The sequence below is a fragment of the Typopeltis vanoorti genome, chromosome 3 (assembly GCF_054136105.1).
Source record: "Typopeltis vanoorti isolate ZY-2024b chromosome 3, IOZ_Tvanoo_1.0, whole genome shotgun sequence".
Classification (NCBI taxonomy): Eukaryota; Metazoa; Arthropoda; class Arachnida; order Uropygi; family Thelyphonidae; genus Typopeltis; species Typopeltis vanoorti.
Window position 1 is genome coordinate 34443170 of NC_143551.1, and position 20358 is coordinate 34463527.

Here is a 20358-nt window from a genome sequence, read left to right on the forward strand (position 1 = left end):
AATAAATGTTCGATTCCCTCACGGACACACAAACTAAAATAACAGTAATCAGCTGTCCGCTTCTCCCTTCCCAATACAGTTCAACTCATAACCAGCTCTTGTATGTGTGTGTGTGTTATTGCGTTGTATAATATATATATATATATATATATATATATATATATATATATATATTATACAACGCAATAACTTGCTGTTTCCAAAATAGTATTTCGCATTCAGTTTAATACAGTGGTTACATGCAGGGTTAAAGATGTGTTGAACTTCACGTCACGATACATTACTTCAAAATTCAATCCGCAATTTTTATATTCAAAACCCGATACACGATATTTAATATTCATGGAACTAGAACAAATAATTCTCATCCATTCTCCAATCTATTACACCTAGTACAACGGCGCAACTGGAAACAAAATATACAAATTGAACATAGCTTACTTCATTAAGAGTTAAAATTTGACAGCACACTCCCACTACACTCCAAACTTTGGAGCGTTCACGTTTCCTTTTGCATGGCAGCTTACAACGAATTTGCGCCACCTCTATTAATGATTACAGGAGGGAAAGAAATATACCCGTATTTAGTAAATGATTTTTTAAGACATATATTTCATTGCAAACAACTAAAAATACACATTTTTTATGCCATTCCACCCAGAAAAGATTGACTGGTACATTCAGTATTGCAGCTAAGCTATAATCCAGGAATCTTATCCAATAAACCAAAGATGGCCCTTTAGGTCTCTTCAAGTCCCTTCTGGGCAAGACCACGGTAATCCGCATTTCCACAATACACGTAATCCAGCCATCAGAATACCAAAACTAGGATCTAGAATTATTAGAACATCTAGAATTATTAGAATCTAGAAATATTAGAATTAGGTAAAAAAAGGAGAACAATGTCCTCCTTTTTTTACCTATCAACTAACCTACAGACCTTCAACCTATCCTCATAGGGAGTATTTGATAACCTGTCACCATCTTTGTCACTCGTCTCTGAATCTTTTCGATCACCTACTGGTCCCCAAGTGATCAAATCTGTGTGCAGTTGTCACGATTAGGTCGAATCATAACCTTATAAAGTGGGACTTTCTTATCTTTACTTGTTAGTGTGTTTTTCAACATCCAAGTAATTCGTTGGGCTATTTCACCAACTTTTGCAATATGCCTTCGAAATTTAACTCTTTGTTTACCATTACCCCAATACCATTAATAAATACCATTAGACAGCGTGGAATGGAGAATAACATATAATAATCACCTGTCCCGTATCGGGGGTTCAATAAGTCCAATGAACCAGGGCGGCACAATTTAGGGGCGGTATAATCGACATGAAAAATAGGGAATGAATAATACACTCAACTGTTTGGGCACAAAAATGTTGAGTGTATTATTCATTCCCATCCGTTCGTCGGAGCAAACCCACCGAACGGCCCTGATAATAATCTAATATAGTATAGTATTCTATATAATAAATTATATAAATATAGTATAGTATTCTATATAAAATATATAATATAATAATATATTATATAATAATATAATATATTATTCTCCATTTTAAGCTGTGCATTACTTGTGATTGCATAATATGGATTTGCATGCTTAAAAGTAGATGACAGCAATATTTATTGAATGCAATTAATAATCCTTTTAACAATATGTGCTACTTTGAATGAGCAAAATTTAAAATATGTTCATGTGAGATTAGATAAAACAGTGGCGCGCGCACACACACACACACACACTGTGGCGTAGCTAGAGCCTTTGCCGCCCGGGGCTGTCCCTGAGTTTGCCGCCCCTCTCAATGCACACGAAAAATACTACAGAAAATCAAAACGACGTATAGGGAAATAAATTAAAACACTATGTTTATTTTTGAAGTAAAATTTTAAGTTCAATATTCTAAAATGTTATTTTCTTGCTTTTCTGTTAGCAAAATCGTCGACGACATTTAGAAAACCTCCTCTCAGAACTAGCAACACTTACAGCAATAGTGAGGAAAATTTGCTGTGGTAACAGGAATAAAAAGGCGTTAGCTGGTTTTTTTTTTTTTTTGGAACTGAGTTCTCGAGACTGTATTTTAGAATTAACTGCAAAAGTTCAAAAAGGTTCAAAGTGCCTCCCGGGGAAGACCACCCCCTCCGCACCCCCCCTAGCTACGCCACTGCACACACACACGCACACACATAATCTGCATTTTTGTCATTTAGTGTAATTTTTCTCTGGGCATTCAAAAATCGAACTGGTAACATATACGTAGTTGGTGAGTAATCGTTGAAAGAATTTCTCAGTTTGTTCATTGATATTATATTATTGTATATTCCTGGCTATTATTATAAAAATCAAAAATAAAAACAATAAAAAAGTAAACTCATATAAGAGTTTATTTAGGTCTATTAATGGAACACAGCAAGCTATCAACTAAGATTAAGTAATCGGTCACAACCTGTGAGGATTATACCCTGAGGTGTTGCCCCAGGGGATTACAGTAGAGATTATAGTTCAACCAATCGCTTTTTTTTTTTTTTTTTTTTTTTTGTTAGTGGCAATATACTCAACTAGTGGAATTTATTATCGGGCAAGAACGGGACATTTATTTTCAAACCATTACTTGCACGAACTATCAAAATGAAGAGTCGTTTTTCATTTTTGAATAATTTTACTGATCACCTGGGTTATTCATTGTGGAACATGAACAGATACGAAGAGAAAGAGGAGGTGGAAGAAGAGGGTAAGTTTATAGTAATATATCATCCTTTGTTCTAAGATAATTATGTTATTTATTTCACAATTATTGTGATTGTTCTTGAACTTTTTGTTCTGCTCTCGCTATTTACCTAGACTAGGACACCAAGGACTTGATCTCTACTAAAATGGACGCAATAAATAATCTTGACATAAAATAAATTATAAATCCTGTCTTATAACTGAGAAATAAAACTGCCCCTTTAGAAAGAAAACATATACTTAAATTTAAATATATTTGTGTACACTTAAGTATGCACAAGGTTATTTAAATAACTGTAAATATACAAAGAAATTTTTCCGAGATTTATTTCCTCTTTAGATGGCATTTCCTACCCTGTATGTTTATTTCAGTACGCTAATTATCAGAAAAATCGATTCTACAGCCGTTTTCGTCTTAAGTCTGTAGACAGTTTATTTGTTGCCATTGATAACATGTAATTTTGCATGCTTCAAGATGTATTTACCAAACTTCTAGCGCGAGAAATGTTCCCAGAAATTCTAAATACCAAATTTTATTAAATTCCATTCGTCAAGAACAAAGCCATCCACTAGAAATTAGATGGTATAACAGAAGGGCTTGTGTTAAATTTGTTCCCGTTATTTGTGTATTTCGTACTCTATGGAAAAAAATGAAAAAAAAAAGAAAGAAAGAAAACAAAACCAGCCGTTATAAAAATAAAAAGTAACAAAGTGTGTAGGCCTTCTTGTATATTATATCACCATGCATTTTTTTTTTAATTTTAAAGTTCGTAAACTAAAAATTGATGTAAGGTTGGGTTCTAAGCTACTTCTGCCTCTACATGAGATCAAAACTTAAGAACATAGCTGTAACTAGCCTTTTTTTTTTTTTTTATCCCTGTGTAAGGTTTTCTTACATTTTTTTTTTCACTCCTTAATATTTTTGTGAAAATAAATAATAAAATAATAGGGTATTACAGTATAGCTTTTCAACACATTCGATATATTTTTAAACGAAAATATTATTTAATTGAACTTTTTTTGTTCTCGGCAAATTCATCGATGAATCATCATAATGACTTGTGATTTCGTATTCTATTGAAATTCTAAGAAGCTTAGCTAACAGTTCTTGTCTAATCTCGTTCTGGACTAAGTAAATCATGCGAATTATTTTACGATCACAGATCACACGGGTTAACAAACAATTGTCAGTTGTAGTCGTTAGATAAAAAGCGGCTTTGTTCGTTCAGGTTGAGCCGACCAGAGTACGGCGGTGAATTTGAAAATATTAGTATCTATTTTCTGTTCTATTTTTTTTTAATGATAACCCCACAGAGTGGGGTTATCATTAAAAAGCACGAAGGGAGCTAAAAATGGGATATAAAAAAGTAATTAGTATTATATTTTCATTTTAAAATTTATCGCTGTGGTGGCTGATTCCGTAATTTTTGGTAAAAATCACCGATCTATTTCTATCGTTTTTTTTTTTTCAAAAAAAAGAAGGGGACCAAAAATAAAATCTTGCATAGGGCAGATCAAAAGCTAGTCACGGTACTGACCCCACACATGAAAGGTCAAAGACCTATAACACTACAGTGTCATGTGTGGGCAAGTGATTAAGATGAAATTGTAGTCTATTGTTTATGTTTCTTAAAGAGTGGAATGTTGTACTTAGTGGGAAGATTGTACCAAGAAATAGTGGTGGATAAAATGAAGGAAGATGATGAGAGGTTAGTTTGGTGTTTGGGGCTTGACAGTGTATGGGTCTTGGCCAGCAGCTGCTCTAGTTCCTATAGAAGAAAGTGGAGGAATGGTAACAGCCAATTCAGAGGAGTGATGCCCGTCAGCATATCTATAGAAAAGACATAGTGCAGAAACAGAGCGCCTATGATAAAGTGATTGAAGAGCGAGTCTGTGAAAAAAGAGTAATTACCTTCTGGATATCATCAAGAATTCTTAGGGAGATCTTCGGTGCTCCATCTGAAATGTGGAAATAGTATTTCAAGATTAGTAGGATCTGAAAACTATATGTTAGGATTTGAGACTAAGAGAAGTAATGTTTAGAACGAAAAAAAACCCATCAAGCTTTTTAGAGGCTCAGGAGATTCTTATTACTATGTAAGTATATTTGACAGGATAAAGTGAATGCGACAGTGAACCCAAGAAGAAAGCTGATCTTGAAAGGAAGCTAGAACATTATTAATAGTGAGAAGGGATGAGATTTTTCTTGTGGGTAATAAGATAGCCTTCAGTTTTTTTTTTTTTTTTTTTTGCATTGAAATTTACCTTAACCCAATAAGTTGTCTTCACCTTATTTGCTCTGGATATTTCAAAAATCTTTGATGTAAAGGAGGAAAAGTGTGGGTGAGAGAATAGAACTCTGGGTACTCCAGCATTGATGGAGAAATCTGATGAGAGAAGCCATACACCATGACACACAATCAACGCCACTAAAGAACCTGGCAATTTAATTACAGAGCGCAGAAGGGAGGCCATAAGATGGCATTGTGCAGGAGGCTTCAGTGCCAGACATGATCAAATTCTTGTTTAAGTTAAGGGATATATATCCCATGTCGTTTCTTAGCCGAATAAGAAACTCAAAGAGTTTCATGCCGAATATAGTAGAAACTATATAAAGTTCAGCGATTCCAAGCGTAAGCAAATACTTGGATACTGCAGCAACTGACCCTTAAGGTAGTGCAAGCTGAGGCAACTCGTGTCAAAGGTGGAGCAAGTTCCGATCACTATTCTTGATATTTACCCATAATGTGAACTATGATATTTACATAATGTAAACATCAAGAATAGTGACCTGAACTTGCTCCACCTTAGACTTGAGTTGCCTCAGCTTGCACTACCCTACCTTATGGGTCAGTTGCTGCAGTATCCAGGTATTTGCTTACGCTTGGAATCGCCAAACTTTATATAGTTTTTACTATATTCGGCATGAAACTCTTTGAGTTTCTTATTCGACTAAGAAACGATATGGGATATATATCCCTTAACTTAAACAAGTTATATGTCGCCGAATTGAAGCCTTTGGCTCTTCATATGTCTAATGATCAAATTCCTTTGAAATATCCAGAGCAATAACAGGAGTTTCTCCAAAGGCAGGTGAGATTAGTTAGGAGGTTGTCTGCAGAGCGAGAAAGGTGGAATCTATATTGGTGATCGCTAATTAACTGTTGAGTCTCCAAGTAATGAAGAAAGCTGTAGTCCCCAGAGTTCTGTTCTCTCACCCACGCTTTTCCTCCTTTACATCTAAGATCTCTTGGCAACAAATTTCCTCCTCCATCACATTCGATAGTACTGAGGTTAGAGCAATGGATTGATAGTTAGATGGCTTACTTTTATCTTCCTTTTTTGGGTAGGCTGGAAGTATGCTTGCTTCCATGCTATTGGTTAGATGCCGGTAGAATATAATAGTTTATATAGGCGATACGGGATGGGTGTCAATTCTGGATCACAATTGGAGGTATTTGAATAAGGGATTAAAGAGTGAAAGGGAAGTAACATTATTTACATATCTTATATATTCTACTGTAAAATATGTTTGATAAGATTGTTGATCCTACAATTTTAATACAGCAGTTTTTTTTTTTTTTTTTATGTTCCTCCACCATCTTGAGTTCTTGTGCCCATAAGCCTAACTCCTGCTTAAGAATGTTATAATATTGGTACACAATAAATAACGGAAAAAAACTCACGTAGAAAGATTATTTATTAGTATAATTTTCGCTTGTGTGTCACAGGCATCTTCAGTACGTTAAGCTCATAATTAAACACTAACTGACAATTCCAAAAAGTGCCGCCTAAGTAGCTGGTGTAAGATAACTAAAAAGGTCAATAACTTTCCTAAAAAAAAAAAAAAATTAATACAATAAAAAGTTAGGAAAGATTAGCTGATTTGTAAAGTACTATCTCCCATAAAGGGGATAGACGTAAGCCGTCGGATCTGTTTAAGTTAGGAGAATGAAGTAGAGTTTCACATGTTTCTTTATAAAGGCATTCCATGAGAAACTGACTTTTGTGAAGAGCTCTTGTCTTTCTCCAATATAAGATTGGTGTTCTTCTAGCCGAATAGAGGCGGATCTTCCCGTTTGTCCGAAATAAGATAATCCACAAGAGCACGGAATCTGGTAGACACCTGGATGATTAAGATGTGGAAACTTGTCCTTAGGAGAAGTGAGAAAGTTGGAGATTTTTCTAAACGGTCGAAAGGCAACAAAAATATTCAGTGGTTTTAAAACTTTTGCTATACGTTCACTGATGCCTTGTACATAAGGGATAGTAAACCTCTTTTAAAACTTATGTTATAATATTAAACTAAACAAGCCATTTTTGGAAGAATATTGGATTGGGAATAAATCTTACATCATCTACAATCTGGCTATTTTTTTTAATATTTAATTGTATGACTACATGTAATATAATTTGTGCATAATATTTTGGCATACTGATATTTGAGAAATATATCTTTCTTTCTTCTTTCTTTTTTTGAGTGCCATCTCCTATCGGAGGTCGGCGACCACCTTGGCAAATTTTGAGCTATTCTCAGCAGTCTCTGAAGAGTTCATACCAGTCCACTGTCTGATATCTGCCAGAGAAATATATATATTTTTTAAATCATTGCGACTTCATGAATGACGTCACGACAACCGGGTATTACAAACAGCAAAGAGTAGATTAGTCGCAGTAGATAAGTATGTTTGTTTGTGTATAGGCGAGAAAAAAAAGCTGATTCGCTTGATACTTATTTATTATAATTGCAGAAAAATGTTTACAAGTATTTTAGTTACGACGATGTTAAGAGTACGTACACTTGGCTGATTTTCTTCTTGCTACTCAATGAAAGTTTTCCTCAGTAGCTTTCAGTGCAAGGCGAGGTGGGCTTAACAGCTTCGTTTGTTTCATGCTAATAAAAGTCACATTGGAATGTTGCTTCATTCTCTTTTCAGTGGAATATCGCCTTGATAACGATATTTATATACATTTTTTCTATTTTAATTTTGTAATTCAGTTAACAATATAATTTGGCCATATACTAGAATGTATATCAGTTGTAAAGGTAGTATAAGAACTAAAGGGAATCTACAGTTTTTGTATGCTAATACAAGAAACATTCGAAATAAGAGGGAAGACTTTTTTGGCATTAGTCAGTGCAATCTCGCCAAAAGTTATAGGCATTAATGAAACTTGGCGGACAGCAGATGATGTGGTTATTGGAATTGAATGCGATGGGTACAGTATTTTCAAATAGGATAGAGAAGATAGAATGGGTAAGAGTATTGCAGACGATAGCTGAATTGCTGCATTCAAAAGAAGTAGGATATCAAGAAGATGGACATGTGAATGATAATTCATTCGAGGTGATCTGGTGTGAAATAGTGGCCAACGGAACCAAATATACAGTGGTTGCTGTTATAGGCTGGGGGAGGGGTACAAGAGGTGATGTATAAGACATGCATCAACAAATTAATACAATGAGTACATGCTGAGTAATTATTAAGGGGTGTTTGACTATGGTGATATCACCTGGAAAGAGGAAAGATCACGTGCCAAAAAAAAAAAAAAAAATGGAATTCATACACCTTCCAAGAGTTAATTACTTGAAACAGTATAACTGAAGGGGCTTATGGTGTGAGAGTGTTGGATCTGGTCATGGATTCAGAAGACCCATGCTTAAAATGTATTCCCATGGTCAGGAAGATAAATAAGGTAGGTGTTAGATGGATGAGTAGTAGTATTAGATGTATCTGCAAAAAAAAGAGAATATTTGGAGGATTTAGGAGAAAGGTGATCAGCACAGTCACGAGCAGTACAATTCTCAGCATAGTAAGGAAGGCTAAATGAGATTATGAGAAGACCTTAGCCAAACATGTCGCAGAAAATTCCAAAGAATTTTTTCACTATGGCAAGTAAAAGGAAGAACGACTTTGGAAGGATAACTTTAGTATATGTTAATGGTAGCAAGGTGAGTGAGTCAGATGTAATAGTAGAGTTACTGAGTGACGACTTTTAAAAAGTCTATATCCATGTAAGGATATTTATCCGTTTTACGTAGCAATAACTGATATGAGAATTTAAGTTAATGAATCAAAGGTACTTAGGATATTGTAGAATTTAAATGCAAATACTGCTGTAGTTTGGATGGGATGTCAACTCAGGTATTATGTGAATGTGCAAAGGAATTGTCAACGCCTCTTACTTGGCCATTCAACTTAAGTCTGAGCCCTGGTAAGGTCCCTAGGAAATAGAAGGGAGATAATATAGTTCCTTTGCATAAAGGAGGCCCCAAGACTGCAATAGATAAGTACAGGCCAATTACTGTCTTGTGAATGGTGGTAAAATTATTTAGGAATGGGTGGATAAGAATGAGATACACTATGGGTGACAAAATGGGTTTTATTAAAGGTCGGTCTTGCCTTAGTAAATTTTTATAATAGTGACAGCTGAGTTGGACAAGGGGAATGACTACACAGTGATACTGCCATGGAATACTGTTATGCAAATTAGAACAAATGGATATGGCTTATGGACAGATACCAGAAAGTAGTGTTTGGAGGAGCAGGGTCCAGGATGAAACAGGTGACCAGTGGTGTGCCACAAGGCTCTGTGTTTGGACCATTATTGTTTAATTTGTACATAAATGATACAGGAAATGATTTGAAGGAGATATTCAGTTGTTTGCTGATGATGCAAAGTTGGGTAGTGCAATAATTAATCAAGCTGATATAGACAGCTTGTAGGATAATTTAAATAAGCTGGCAGTGTGGACAAAAGATAATGGATGTCAGTTCAATGTTGAAAAGTGTAAAGTTATGCATTTTGAGGTTAAAAGATTACAAGCTGTGTACCACATTGAACTGTACGTCAAGAGATTGATGAATCTAGGGATTTGGTGTTGATAGAGTTGAAGTTCAGAGGGCATATTGCTAAAGTGTCTAAGATAGCTCATAGGATTACTTGGTTATTGAAGAACATACTAACATGCAGAGATAAAGAAGTTATTATTCTTCTTTATAAGGCACTGATATGTCCACATCTCGATTACTGTCCACTCCTCTTCTCCAAAGAATCCAGGTCTAGTTGCCTGGATTCTTTGGAGAAGAGGAAGTGGAAGAAAAGATTCAGAGGTGAGTGATCAAATTGGTGAGTGGTGCAAGGAATGCTTCCTACATTGATAGATTGAATTAGTGAGTTACAGAATTTGGTTGATAGGCAGAGAAGAGGGGATATGATAGAAACGTTTTAAGTTACTAAAAGGTTTTTATAAGATTGATGCAGGGGAAATATTTCAACAGTGGGATAGTGGTGAAGAACAAGAGGCCATCCCTGGAAATTATTTAAGTAAAAGTGTGGTTAACAAATGTGTGAGGACTAGATTTTTTGCTTGGAGAGTGGTGAACGAATGGAATACATTGTCTGACTCAGTTATGAGTGCTTCATCCATCAATGAGTTCAAAAAAGAGGTACATGAGAGATATTGTTGGATAGTTTGGTTCTCCCCTGATGAGTCTACTGAGTCCATGGAGATGCCTGTATAATAATAATGATTCATACAGCTTATGGCTCAATCATATCCCCCTCCCTCCTCTTTCCATATGAAGCTCTGAAGACCACATTCTCTCAATCTATCCTCATACTCAGTTGTTTGCTGATGATGCAAAACTAAGCAGGGCAATAGTTGATAAAGGTAATGTAGATATCTTACAGGATGATTTAAATAAATTGGCAGTGCGTACAAAGAATAATGATTGTCAATTCATTTTTGTAAAATGTAAGATAATGCACTTTGGGATGAAAAGACTCATATTTTGTATCATATTGATGGTGCTAGCTTACAGGAAATTAATGACGCTAGGGATCTAGGAGTGATGGTGGATAGAAATTTGAAATTCAGAAGACATATTGCAAGAGCTGGCAAAATAGCTTGGTGAATTACTTGAATGATGAAGAACACATTGACAAGTAAAGATAAGGAGGATATTACTCCTCTTTGTAAGACTGTGATTCAACTACCTGGTGACTACTGTGCACAGATGACTACTGTTTCTTGCGATCGGGATGTGGTGGAGAGGATTCAGAGACAAGTGACTAAGCTTGTGACAAGTCTGTGGAATGTTCCCTATGAGGATAGATTAAGGGTGTGTGGGTAGCAGAGTTTAGCTGACAGGCAGAGGAGAAAAGGGATATGATAGAAACGTATAGTTGCTAAAGGAATTCTATAAGATTGACATAGATGAAATTTTTCAGTACGTGAGGAGTAGGGCGAAACAAGGGGTCACACTTGTCTAAGAGTGTGGTTAGTAAGGGTATGCAGAATACGTGTGTGTTGAGGCTTAAGTGCCTGTGAAGAATTCATGTTAGGTTTAATGGAATATTAACAGCACTGAGAAAGGATTAAAACTAATTTTAATACTTCCAATATTTCGTCTCCGTCACAGAGACATCTTCGGGGATTACAAAAACTTTTTGTAACAACACACACAAATAAAAATCTCTCTTTACATCCCAGGCCACCTGCAAATGCCCATAGAGGGTGTGCCACCTAGATAGGACTTTAGTTTCACTTTGTATTGTATTTGTGTGTGTTGTTACAAAAAGTTTTTGTAATCCCCAAAGATGTCTCTGTGACGGAGACGAAATATTGGAAGTATTAAAATTAGTTTTAATCCTTTCTCAGTGCTGTTAATATTCCATTAAACCACCAACATGAAGGGTATGCAGACTAGGTTCTGTACTGAATGAGTGCAATGGATTGCCAGAGGTGGTTGCGAGTCCCCCAACAGTGAATAGGTTTAAGGAGATATAAGATAGGTATTGTATTAATGGATAGAGTGGGTCTTCTACGATGAGTCTTTTGATTCCATGGAGTACACATATAAATAATATCATAATAATATTTAAATAGTGATGAATTGGAATGTAATCCATCACCCATAATTGGTATTAGTGTTAAGTCTAAAGACTCATTGAGGGAGGTAAAATACTCACAGACCACAATAACTATTATACCTTTCTTTGAACACATCAGTGTCGATGCACTTGCTACCCATTATGGCAATGTCTACGCATTCATCCACCCTCCAAGAAAAAATCTTTTTCTCCTCTTTTCTCACATGAACTCTAGTTCTTACATCACCTATTATCATATGCAATAATTTCCCTGTATCTGTTTGGTAGGTTCCTCTCACCAAACTTATACGTCTCAATCATATTATCCCCTCCTCCTTCCATCTGCCAATCTCTGAAGCCATATTCCATAGTCCTGAGGCAGTCTTAGTTATTTGCCTCTGCACTCTCTTCAATGTTTCCCTGTCTGTGCCAGAAATCCAAATGAGGCCTAATCAGTACCTTATATTGTGGAACTATCACTTCCTTATCCTTACATGTCAGCATTCTTTGCATTATAGCAGCGGTTTTTTTTTTTTTTTTTTTTTTTTGTTGTTGTAACCCTTACAACTTTCACAATATTTTCCCTGAACTTCAGTTCCTTGTCTACTTGTTCAGATCCCTTGCTTCCTCCACCTCCTGAAGCAAAGTTCCTCCAGTGTGGTAAACCTTATTCCATTTATGGCCAAAGTGCATAACTTTTACACTTAGCAATATTGAATTGATATTCCCTATTCAAATTCTCTTGTAACAGCAACTCATCAGAATTTCCTGGCATTACTCTTCCTAGTTTAGCATAATCAGCAAATAACTAAATATCTCCTTCACTTTGTGAACTATATCATTGATATATAAGTTAAACAATAGTAGTACCTCTCGGCACTTCCTTTTTGGGGACACTGCACTTCAATACAAAGCTCTCTGGCTCCTAATAGTCAACCAAGCTACCAAATAACTATCCAACACTATCCTGCCAGTTTGAACAGTAGTTAATCATGTGGTACTCAATGAAATGCTTTAGCAAAATCCACGTAAAACATTTCATAAGCATCTCTCCCATCCAATACATTAGTCACCCTCCTATAAAATAAAATCAAGTTACTAAAGCATGATCCTGAATAATCCATAAATGATTTTTGATTTACAGATGTTCCTTAAGTTCTGGCTCCAGGAGGTGTTATAATAAAAACTAGCTTAAAAATTTAAGTATTGCACTTTGCAGTATATCTTAATATAGTCGCATATGAAATCTGTAGACAGTGATCTCATTCTTATCCATTCTCAGTCATTGCTAGTTGTTGATGATGAGTCTTAAGCTTTCCTGATTTTCTGGGACTTCTGGTTAAGGCAGGTGTTCTACACATCCATTAACCTGAATTATTGAGGACAGATTGAAGATCCGTGGGTTACAAAGGCTAGTTAATATTCAGAAAAGAGGGGATATGATAGAAACATAAGCTATTAAAGGGGTTTACATAAGATTGACAAGACTTTTTTCAATGCGCTTTGAGCAATGAGAGAACAAGGGGATCATTCCTAGATATGAGGACTAAATTTTTTGCTTGTAGAATGGTAAATGGATGGAATGGGTTGCTAGAGGTAGCTGTGTGTGCCTCATTGTTGAATGTGTTCAATGTAGAAGTATAACAATTATTGTGTGAATAATGAATTTGAAGCCATCTCACACCAGATGGCTTCAAATTCATTGCCACATGAAATGCTGTTACTAGTACTACAATCATAGGTCTCAAGACTAACTGGGTTCACTTCACCTAATATCATTAGCGGCAAGCCCCCCCCCCTCCTATCATGTCTATCCTTCCTAAAAATGTACCCTTTACACTAAATACCAGTTAGTATGTCTGATTCTGATATCCAGGTCTCACTAATGCTTGCAATCTGAGATCCCAACATAATGATCAAGGCAACAAACTATCTTTTTGTTTCTGATACTCGTAGCATTCATGTATAGACATAATCTACCTGGTTGTTCTTTTGTATACTCTTGTCTGCAGTTTGCATGACACAGTTGGACTGCTTGCAGATTATTATTATTTAGGCTCCCATGGAGTCAAAAGACTCATTGTGGGAGGTCCTTCCTAAGAACATAAAGTCTGTCAAGTGCATCGAGGGGAGGTCCCCCTTAAGAAACACAGTCTGTCATACCACTCCTTAAACTCATTGACCGTTCTCGCTCTCACCACTCCATCAGGCAATGCAGTCCACGATTCAACCACTCCTCACCCTCTTGCTCACAGTTTCCTTTCGTAACTTCCAGGGATGGCCTCTTGTCATCACTCCTTCCTGCTGTTCAACCAAGTGAAAGAACTCCCCAGTGTCAGCCCTGTAACCACCTCTCAACAGTTTAAATGTCTCAATCATATTACCTCTCCTTCTATCCACCAAACTGCAGTCCACATTCTCTCAGCCGATCCTCATAACTATCCTTGTACAGTCCTGAAACCATCTTTGTCATCCGTCTTTGTATCCTTTCCACAGTTAATTTATCCCCTTCAAATCCTGGGGACCAAATCTGAGAACAATAGTCTAAGTGTGGTCTGATCAGAGACTTATACAACGGAATGATAACCCTTTCATCTCTGCAGGTCAGTGTCCTCATAATTGCAGCAATCCTCTGTGTTACCTTCACCACCTTTGCAATATGTCCCCTAAATTTCAGGTTTCTATCAATCATCAACCCCAGATCTCTTGTCTCCCCTACTTCCTCCAGTATAACTCCTCCTATAGAGTATGCAGCATCCCATCGATGTTTTCCAAACCTCAAGACCTTACATTTTGCTGCATTACACTGACACCCCCATTCATTTGCCCATCTATCTAGCTTATTCAAATCCTCTTGCAGGGCTACCACATCTGCACTATTACTAATAATCCTTCCCAGCTTCGCATCATCCGCAAACAACTGAATATCCCCTTGCAATCCACTGGCAATGTCAGTGGATTGCACTAGAAAAGAATAGATCTCTATTCTTTTCTAGTGCCTTATACATGTAGAAATCTTTGCATTTGATGGGTCTAAACCAGATGAACACAAAGTAGAAATCGTTCTCTCCTCATAATCATTTCCATGATAATGACCATTCCCTTCATTAGTACAATTATATAACATTGTTTGCTTACACATATATAATTGGTTAGCATTCATTAGCACAATTATATAACATTGTTATGCTTACACTCATATTGCCGACCTGGTTGGCCGAGTGGTTAGCATATCTGCTCTCCAGCCAAAAGGCTGCAGGTTTGAATCCTGCTGTGGGCATGGATATTTGTGATTGTCTGTGAAAATACTAGTGAGCATACCAGTGGGCAGTATGATGCAGTGGAGATGGAGAGTTGAAGAGTAGGTGTCCTCCCTCGATGAGTCTTTGGACTCCCTGGAGATGTCACGTAGTAATAATATTCTCGCCATTCCTCCCATTATAATTGTTTCCCTGACTTTGTTTTAGGTTTCATACCAGTTATTAATTTTTCAAAACTCCTGATACCCAAATGCATTCAAGTGTAGGCCATCCCACTTATACAAATCTAATCTTCCCTCAGACTCACACCACTTATCCAAAAACTAGCGTCCATTCCTTCTACATGGCCTATGCATTGATCATTTGCCATCATAGCCTTTCTTCTTAATTCATTTTTATCATACCGAGATAATATACTTACTATTTTTCACTTTTCACTCTCTCATCTTCCATCAACCCTTTCATGTTTTCTCTCATACTGAACTTATCACTAGTTAACTCATTGGTACCTACTACAGTTACAATCTCATTTACTTTTTATTTATCATATTCATATAAAATGAAAACATATTGTTTTCATTTGTCCAACTGTGGTTGGTTAATGAAAGGATTACTGTACTTTTCAAATTATATTTGAAAGTTAAAAATCACTCCTTGACTTCTGACAACTGACCTGTCACAAAAAATAAATAAAAATAAATTTATTTTTATTTGATATTGCATGGGTCAGTGTAGCATGATTGTTCATTTGGGGAGGGAAATGTTTTTTCATTATTATTATAGTTATTTTCACTCCAGTACTAAGCTATCTACATATACAGACTGTTTATTATTAGTTAATTTAAATATACCAACTAAATATGGAATTTACCTTAATTATTGGTTTGTAATTTGTTTTGAAATGCATTCCCCCAGCCTCCGTCAACATAGTTTTGGTTTTCCTGGAAGCACATACCATGATTTGCCCTTGCTCATGGCAAACTTGTTAATCATATATTATTTTTGACTCTAGGATTACAAAATCTAACGACTGCTTTATCTGCTGTATGATAATATTTTTTCATTTTTGGATTTTTTTAGTATGCTTATTTCTTTGAAAAAAAAAAAAGTGTGTGCATGCACACACAAACCATATATCATCATCAAATTCTTGACATGTACCTTCAAGGGGGTGTACAGGATATGATAGTACTACGTGAAAAATTTACATCATTACTAACTTCCTATCTACAATTTTCCTCCAAATCAGTCTGTTACTTGTCAAGACTCCAACATTATCAGATCTTATATTTCTATTGTCTAAGGCACATTGTACCATATCAATCCACCTATATGTTGATCTTCCTCTGGGTTGTTTTCCTGGCAGAGAACACTTGTTTTATTAATCTTTCCTTGCCCATTCTGTTTAAGTGACCATACCACCTGAGATTAGCTCTGCTAACGCATTCCTGGATGAGGTCTCCTCTCAGTTATACATCTTTGACCCTTAAGTACCCCCAAAACCATATATATATACACACACACACACACACACACTAGGTGAGGGGGTTCTTCCCCCCTGGCAGCTACGATGCTTAACCCCCCCCCCCCCCCCCGAGTTCCGGGCTGGCATGCTGGTTCTTTATGAACCTCACTTTAATGATTCAAAATCACGAAATGAAAATAAAATATTTACTATATTTTATTTTAGTCATGACATGCAAGTTATGCTAATTTCAGTAATGAATGCTAACACGTACTGTTCTAATGGTCGACACTGAGTTTGATTGTTGTAATTCTGAAATGATAAAATTGTCTCATGAAGGCAAACACATTGTTGGATGTTTCAAAACAATGAAGATGTGACATAAAAACATGACAAATTTCATTTGAAATTTCGGCTTAACAAATTGTAACATAAAAACCTTTCAAATTTTGGCATTTCTAACTTATGCTAGGATTTGGAATGGAGTCCAAGTCTAGGACTGTGTTTTTATTATTTACCCATGAGTGAGCAAAAGATGCAGTTGAAGTATCTTTGTGACCAAACTTACTTGTATGTAGAGATATTTTTCTTCATTGCAGGAAAGTTAACTACCAGACCAGTTTCAACTTTATTGTTGGGTAATGTATTTATCATAGGGAGTGAGACCCATGGAAATAGTAAGAGCTAAATTAATGCCAGGAGTCCACTCTCCAGCCAAAGAGGCTGTTGGTTCGAATTCTGCCATGGGCATGAATGTTTGTGATTGTCCTACTAACTCTGTGTGGAAAAGGCATCAACGACTTCTTCTAGCAGAAGCCTTCACTCCCAAAATCCAGTGAGATATGGGAGTGACCATATAGTATCTACAGATATCAAATGTGGTTTTTTTTTTAGTCACATATCCATATACATGTAGCAAAATGGTATATCATTGTAATAGTGATCTAATTTGGATAAGAAATAGTTGCAACAAATTTTTTCAAATATAGTAATGTCCAAAAGGAAGTGTGCCGTGATTTTGGATTAATGGAATAATTTGATATGAAATCAACTGCCTCTGTATACAAGTAGCATAGTACTCACAAAATTACAGTTGAAAAATTTTCATCCAAAATATTGGCCATTTTGTTTTTCTTAGAAGCAAAGAACTCAAGAAAAGTTTGATTTCCTCTTGGGTGTGTGCTATCCTTGCAAGAAGTGAGTACCAGTTGAAATAAGTGATAATCACTTTCATAGCAGATGCTGCTTTGATTTTTGTTCTGTGTTTTTCTAGTAACCAGACTCCTGTATTGTACAGTCTTGCCAATGTTGGAGGAGGAGTATTCACTTTCACTTGACCAGTGCTAAGTAGATCTTGCATAGAACACCATGCACTCTGTCTTTCAATAATTTTAATTGAAAATTGAGATTGATGACATGACATTGATAATATACTTACTATTATCAATGCTCTTTTGAAACCAGTCCAAAATAGACCAGGCCCTCAATTTCACCAAATATGCAACATGGCTTTATCCTCTATCTGATCACTCAATGGGATCAGAAGTGCTGTTTAATCAATGTTGATTTCGATTGTTAATTAAATCATAATTTCATAACAGGGCACTTCATGTGAAACATTTGTTCCAGCAGGGAATATGACATCTTATGACAGATTGGATGATTGTCTAGAATGAGGTTGAGCTTTTAGAGTGATGTTAAACTTGAACTTTTTGAACTAATTATGCTTAATTCTTATCATTCTATTATACTCGCTGAAGATGTTTTGTACTGCGGTATTTTTCATGAAAATGTGGAGGTTGTAGTGGCTGGAGAATACTTTGTGAAGAATGCTGTTCTAGAGGCAGATGCAGTAAAAAAGAGGAGAAGCAAGTTTTTTAAGTTGGACCATAAAAAAGTGCTGCTCATATTTTAACAGGACCATTGGAATGCAGGATAATGATGGATGTAAGGTTGGTGGAGTGTACCTGTGACAGTACCTGTAGAACATACTTGCAGCTTAACAGACCACCTGTATAATAAATTTAGTTTAATCCTTTATCCAAGTGGAAGCAAACAAAGTTTGTGCTTGAAAATATCTTCAGGACTGAGGTAAGGTAGTGCAACACCGAGCAAAGGTGGACCAAGCTCTTATCACTCCTTGCCTCAGTATCTCCCATAATGCATAGCACATCTCTTTGCGGACATGTATACTGCTATGCATTATGGGAAGGGCCACTACCCAGACCGGTTTCGACCTTTATTGAGGTCTTGTCAGTGGGAGGCAGACCCAAACGTGGAGATACTAAAGCAGAAGCAATAGGAGAGGTCATATTTACCTATATGAGTTGCCAACAGGTATAGGTAAATATTATTGAATTACTCTGGATTTAGAGAAAGATGTTGGAAGTTTATTTTGCACTTGGTTAGACTACAATAAATTTAGTTTAATCCTTTATCCACGTAAGCAAACAAAGTTTGCACCTGAAAATATCTTCAGGATATTTTCAGGTGCAACCTGAGGTAAGTTGGTGCAACTCTGAGCAAAGGTGGACCAAGCTCTTATCACTCCTTGCCTCAGTATCTCCCATAATGCAAAGCACATCTCCTTGCAGACATGTATACTGCTATGCATTAAGGGAAGAGCAGATGTGCTTTGCATTATGGGAGATACTGAGGCAAGGAGTGATGAGAGCTTTGTTCAGAGTTGCCTGGTGTTGCACCACCTTACCTCAGTCCTGAAGATATTTTTAGGTGCAAACTTTGTTTGCTTACACTTGGCTTGGATAAAGGATCAAACTAAATTTATTATAGTCTAATCAAGTGCAAAATAAACTTCCAACAGACTATCTGTAAGATAATGTTTGAGGTCAGAGTGAGACTATCTATAAGCAAATTGCTCTCCTTTGGAACAGCATTAAGAATTTTTTAAGATGTTTTTGGGCAGATTTATGATTTGTACAGAGTTAGAAGCTTAATGAGTGAAAGTAGCATCTTGAGCAGAAAAGGATGCCCTAGTTTAGAAGTTGAAAAAGCTATTGATGTGATGCGTTAATGTCAGAGAAATCATAACCTGTCTGGTGATTTATGTATTATCAAATTTAAGGAAGATAAGGTAAGACTACATTTTAGTAGCACTGAAGGGTATCTTGAAGGAAGGACTAGGTTATCCTTACCCTATTGAAGAATGATATAGAGATCATTCTTTAAGGCAATAGATCTTGAACATGGTTGTGCATTGCATTGTTGAATGAGTGGAGGGATGGTGTGTACTGTCATCACCAGAATGATGGATAGGATTATTGGTCAGTTAGAAAGGGACATTTATGTATAAGAGAAACAGAGGTATATGACTATACAGAGCTAGAGAGTACTCCTGCCTTGGTGGAGGATTTTGAAAAGAAGAAGCCATTAAGTGTGACATGCAGTGATTGACTAGAGAGAAGCTAACCCAGTTACAGATTGAGGAAGATAGATCAAAGGATGACATTTTACTAACCAGGCCTCACTAATATACTTGATCAAATGCTCTAGAAACATTTCCATGGTTTGAAGATATGTGGACAGAGGGGGGGGGGTGATGTATGCTAAGAGATCTGCAATGGATTCACAGAATTTATTAATCATGTATGCTAACCTTTATATGTATTTGGTCATATACATATAAAGTGCAGTAATTTTCCATTTCGGTTCTTGACTGGTTCACGAACAGTTCCTCCACTCCACTTTAATTGTACTATCCTTCCATATTTGACCGTTTTACTGATATCATTCGGTAAAATTATTTTAAATTATAATAATATATCTCTTGCCAGATGAAATTTAACAAAATTAGTATTTAGAATTGCCATTAAATGTGGAGTCATTTTGATTTTAATAAAAATATTTTAAAAATTTTCTGAAAGAAAATTATTACTATTATATGTAAACCTCCATGGAGTCATGAGACTCATCATTGGAGAACCCCACTATCTGCATAATATCTGTCATACATTTCATTCTCTGAACCATACATTTTCAAGTGGAATGAAAGAGGAGTACATA

General features: G+C 36.1%; 2 protein-coding genes across 2 annotated transcripts in view; one reads left to right on the forward strand and one right to left on the reverse strand.

Annotated features, from left to right (window-relative positions):
• ebo (exportin ellipsoid body open) overlaps positions 1 to 501 on the reverse strand; it is a 292683-nt gene extending 292182 nt beyond the window's left edge. Inside the window, exon 1 of the mRNA XM_090415530.1 lies at positions 442 to 501. The gene's annotated coding sequence lies outside the window, so the exon portion shown is untranslated. The remainder of the gene's footprint in view (positions 1 to 441) is intronic.
• Positions 502 to 7328: 6827 nt separating this feature from the next.
• The window catches only part of LOC150108036 (uncharacterized), a 91725-nt gene continuing 78695 nt past the window's right edge, over positions 7329 to 20358 (forward strand). The window contains exon 1 of the mRNA XM_090415532.1: positions 7329 to 7415. The gene's annotated coding sequence lies outside the window, so the exon portion shown is untranslated. The remainder of the gene's footprint in view (positions 7416 to 20358) is intronic.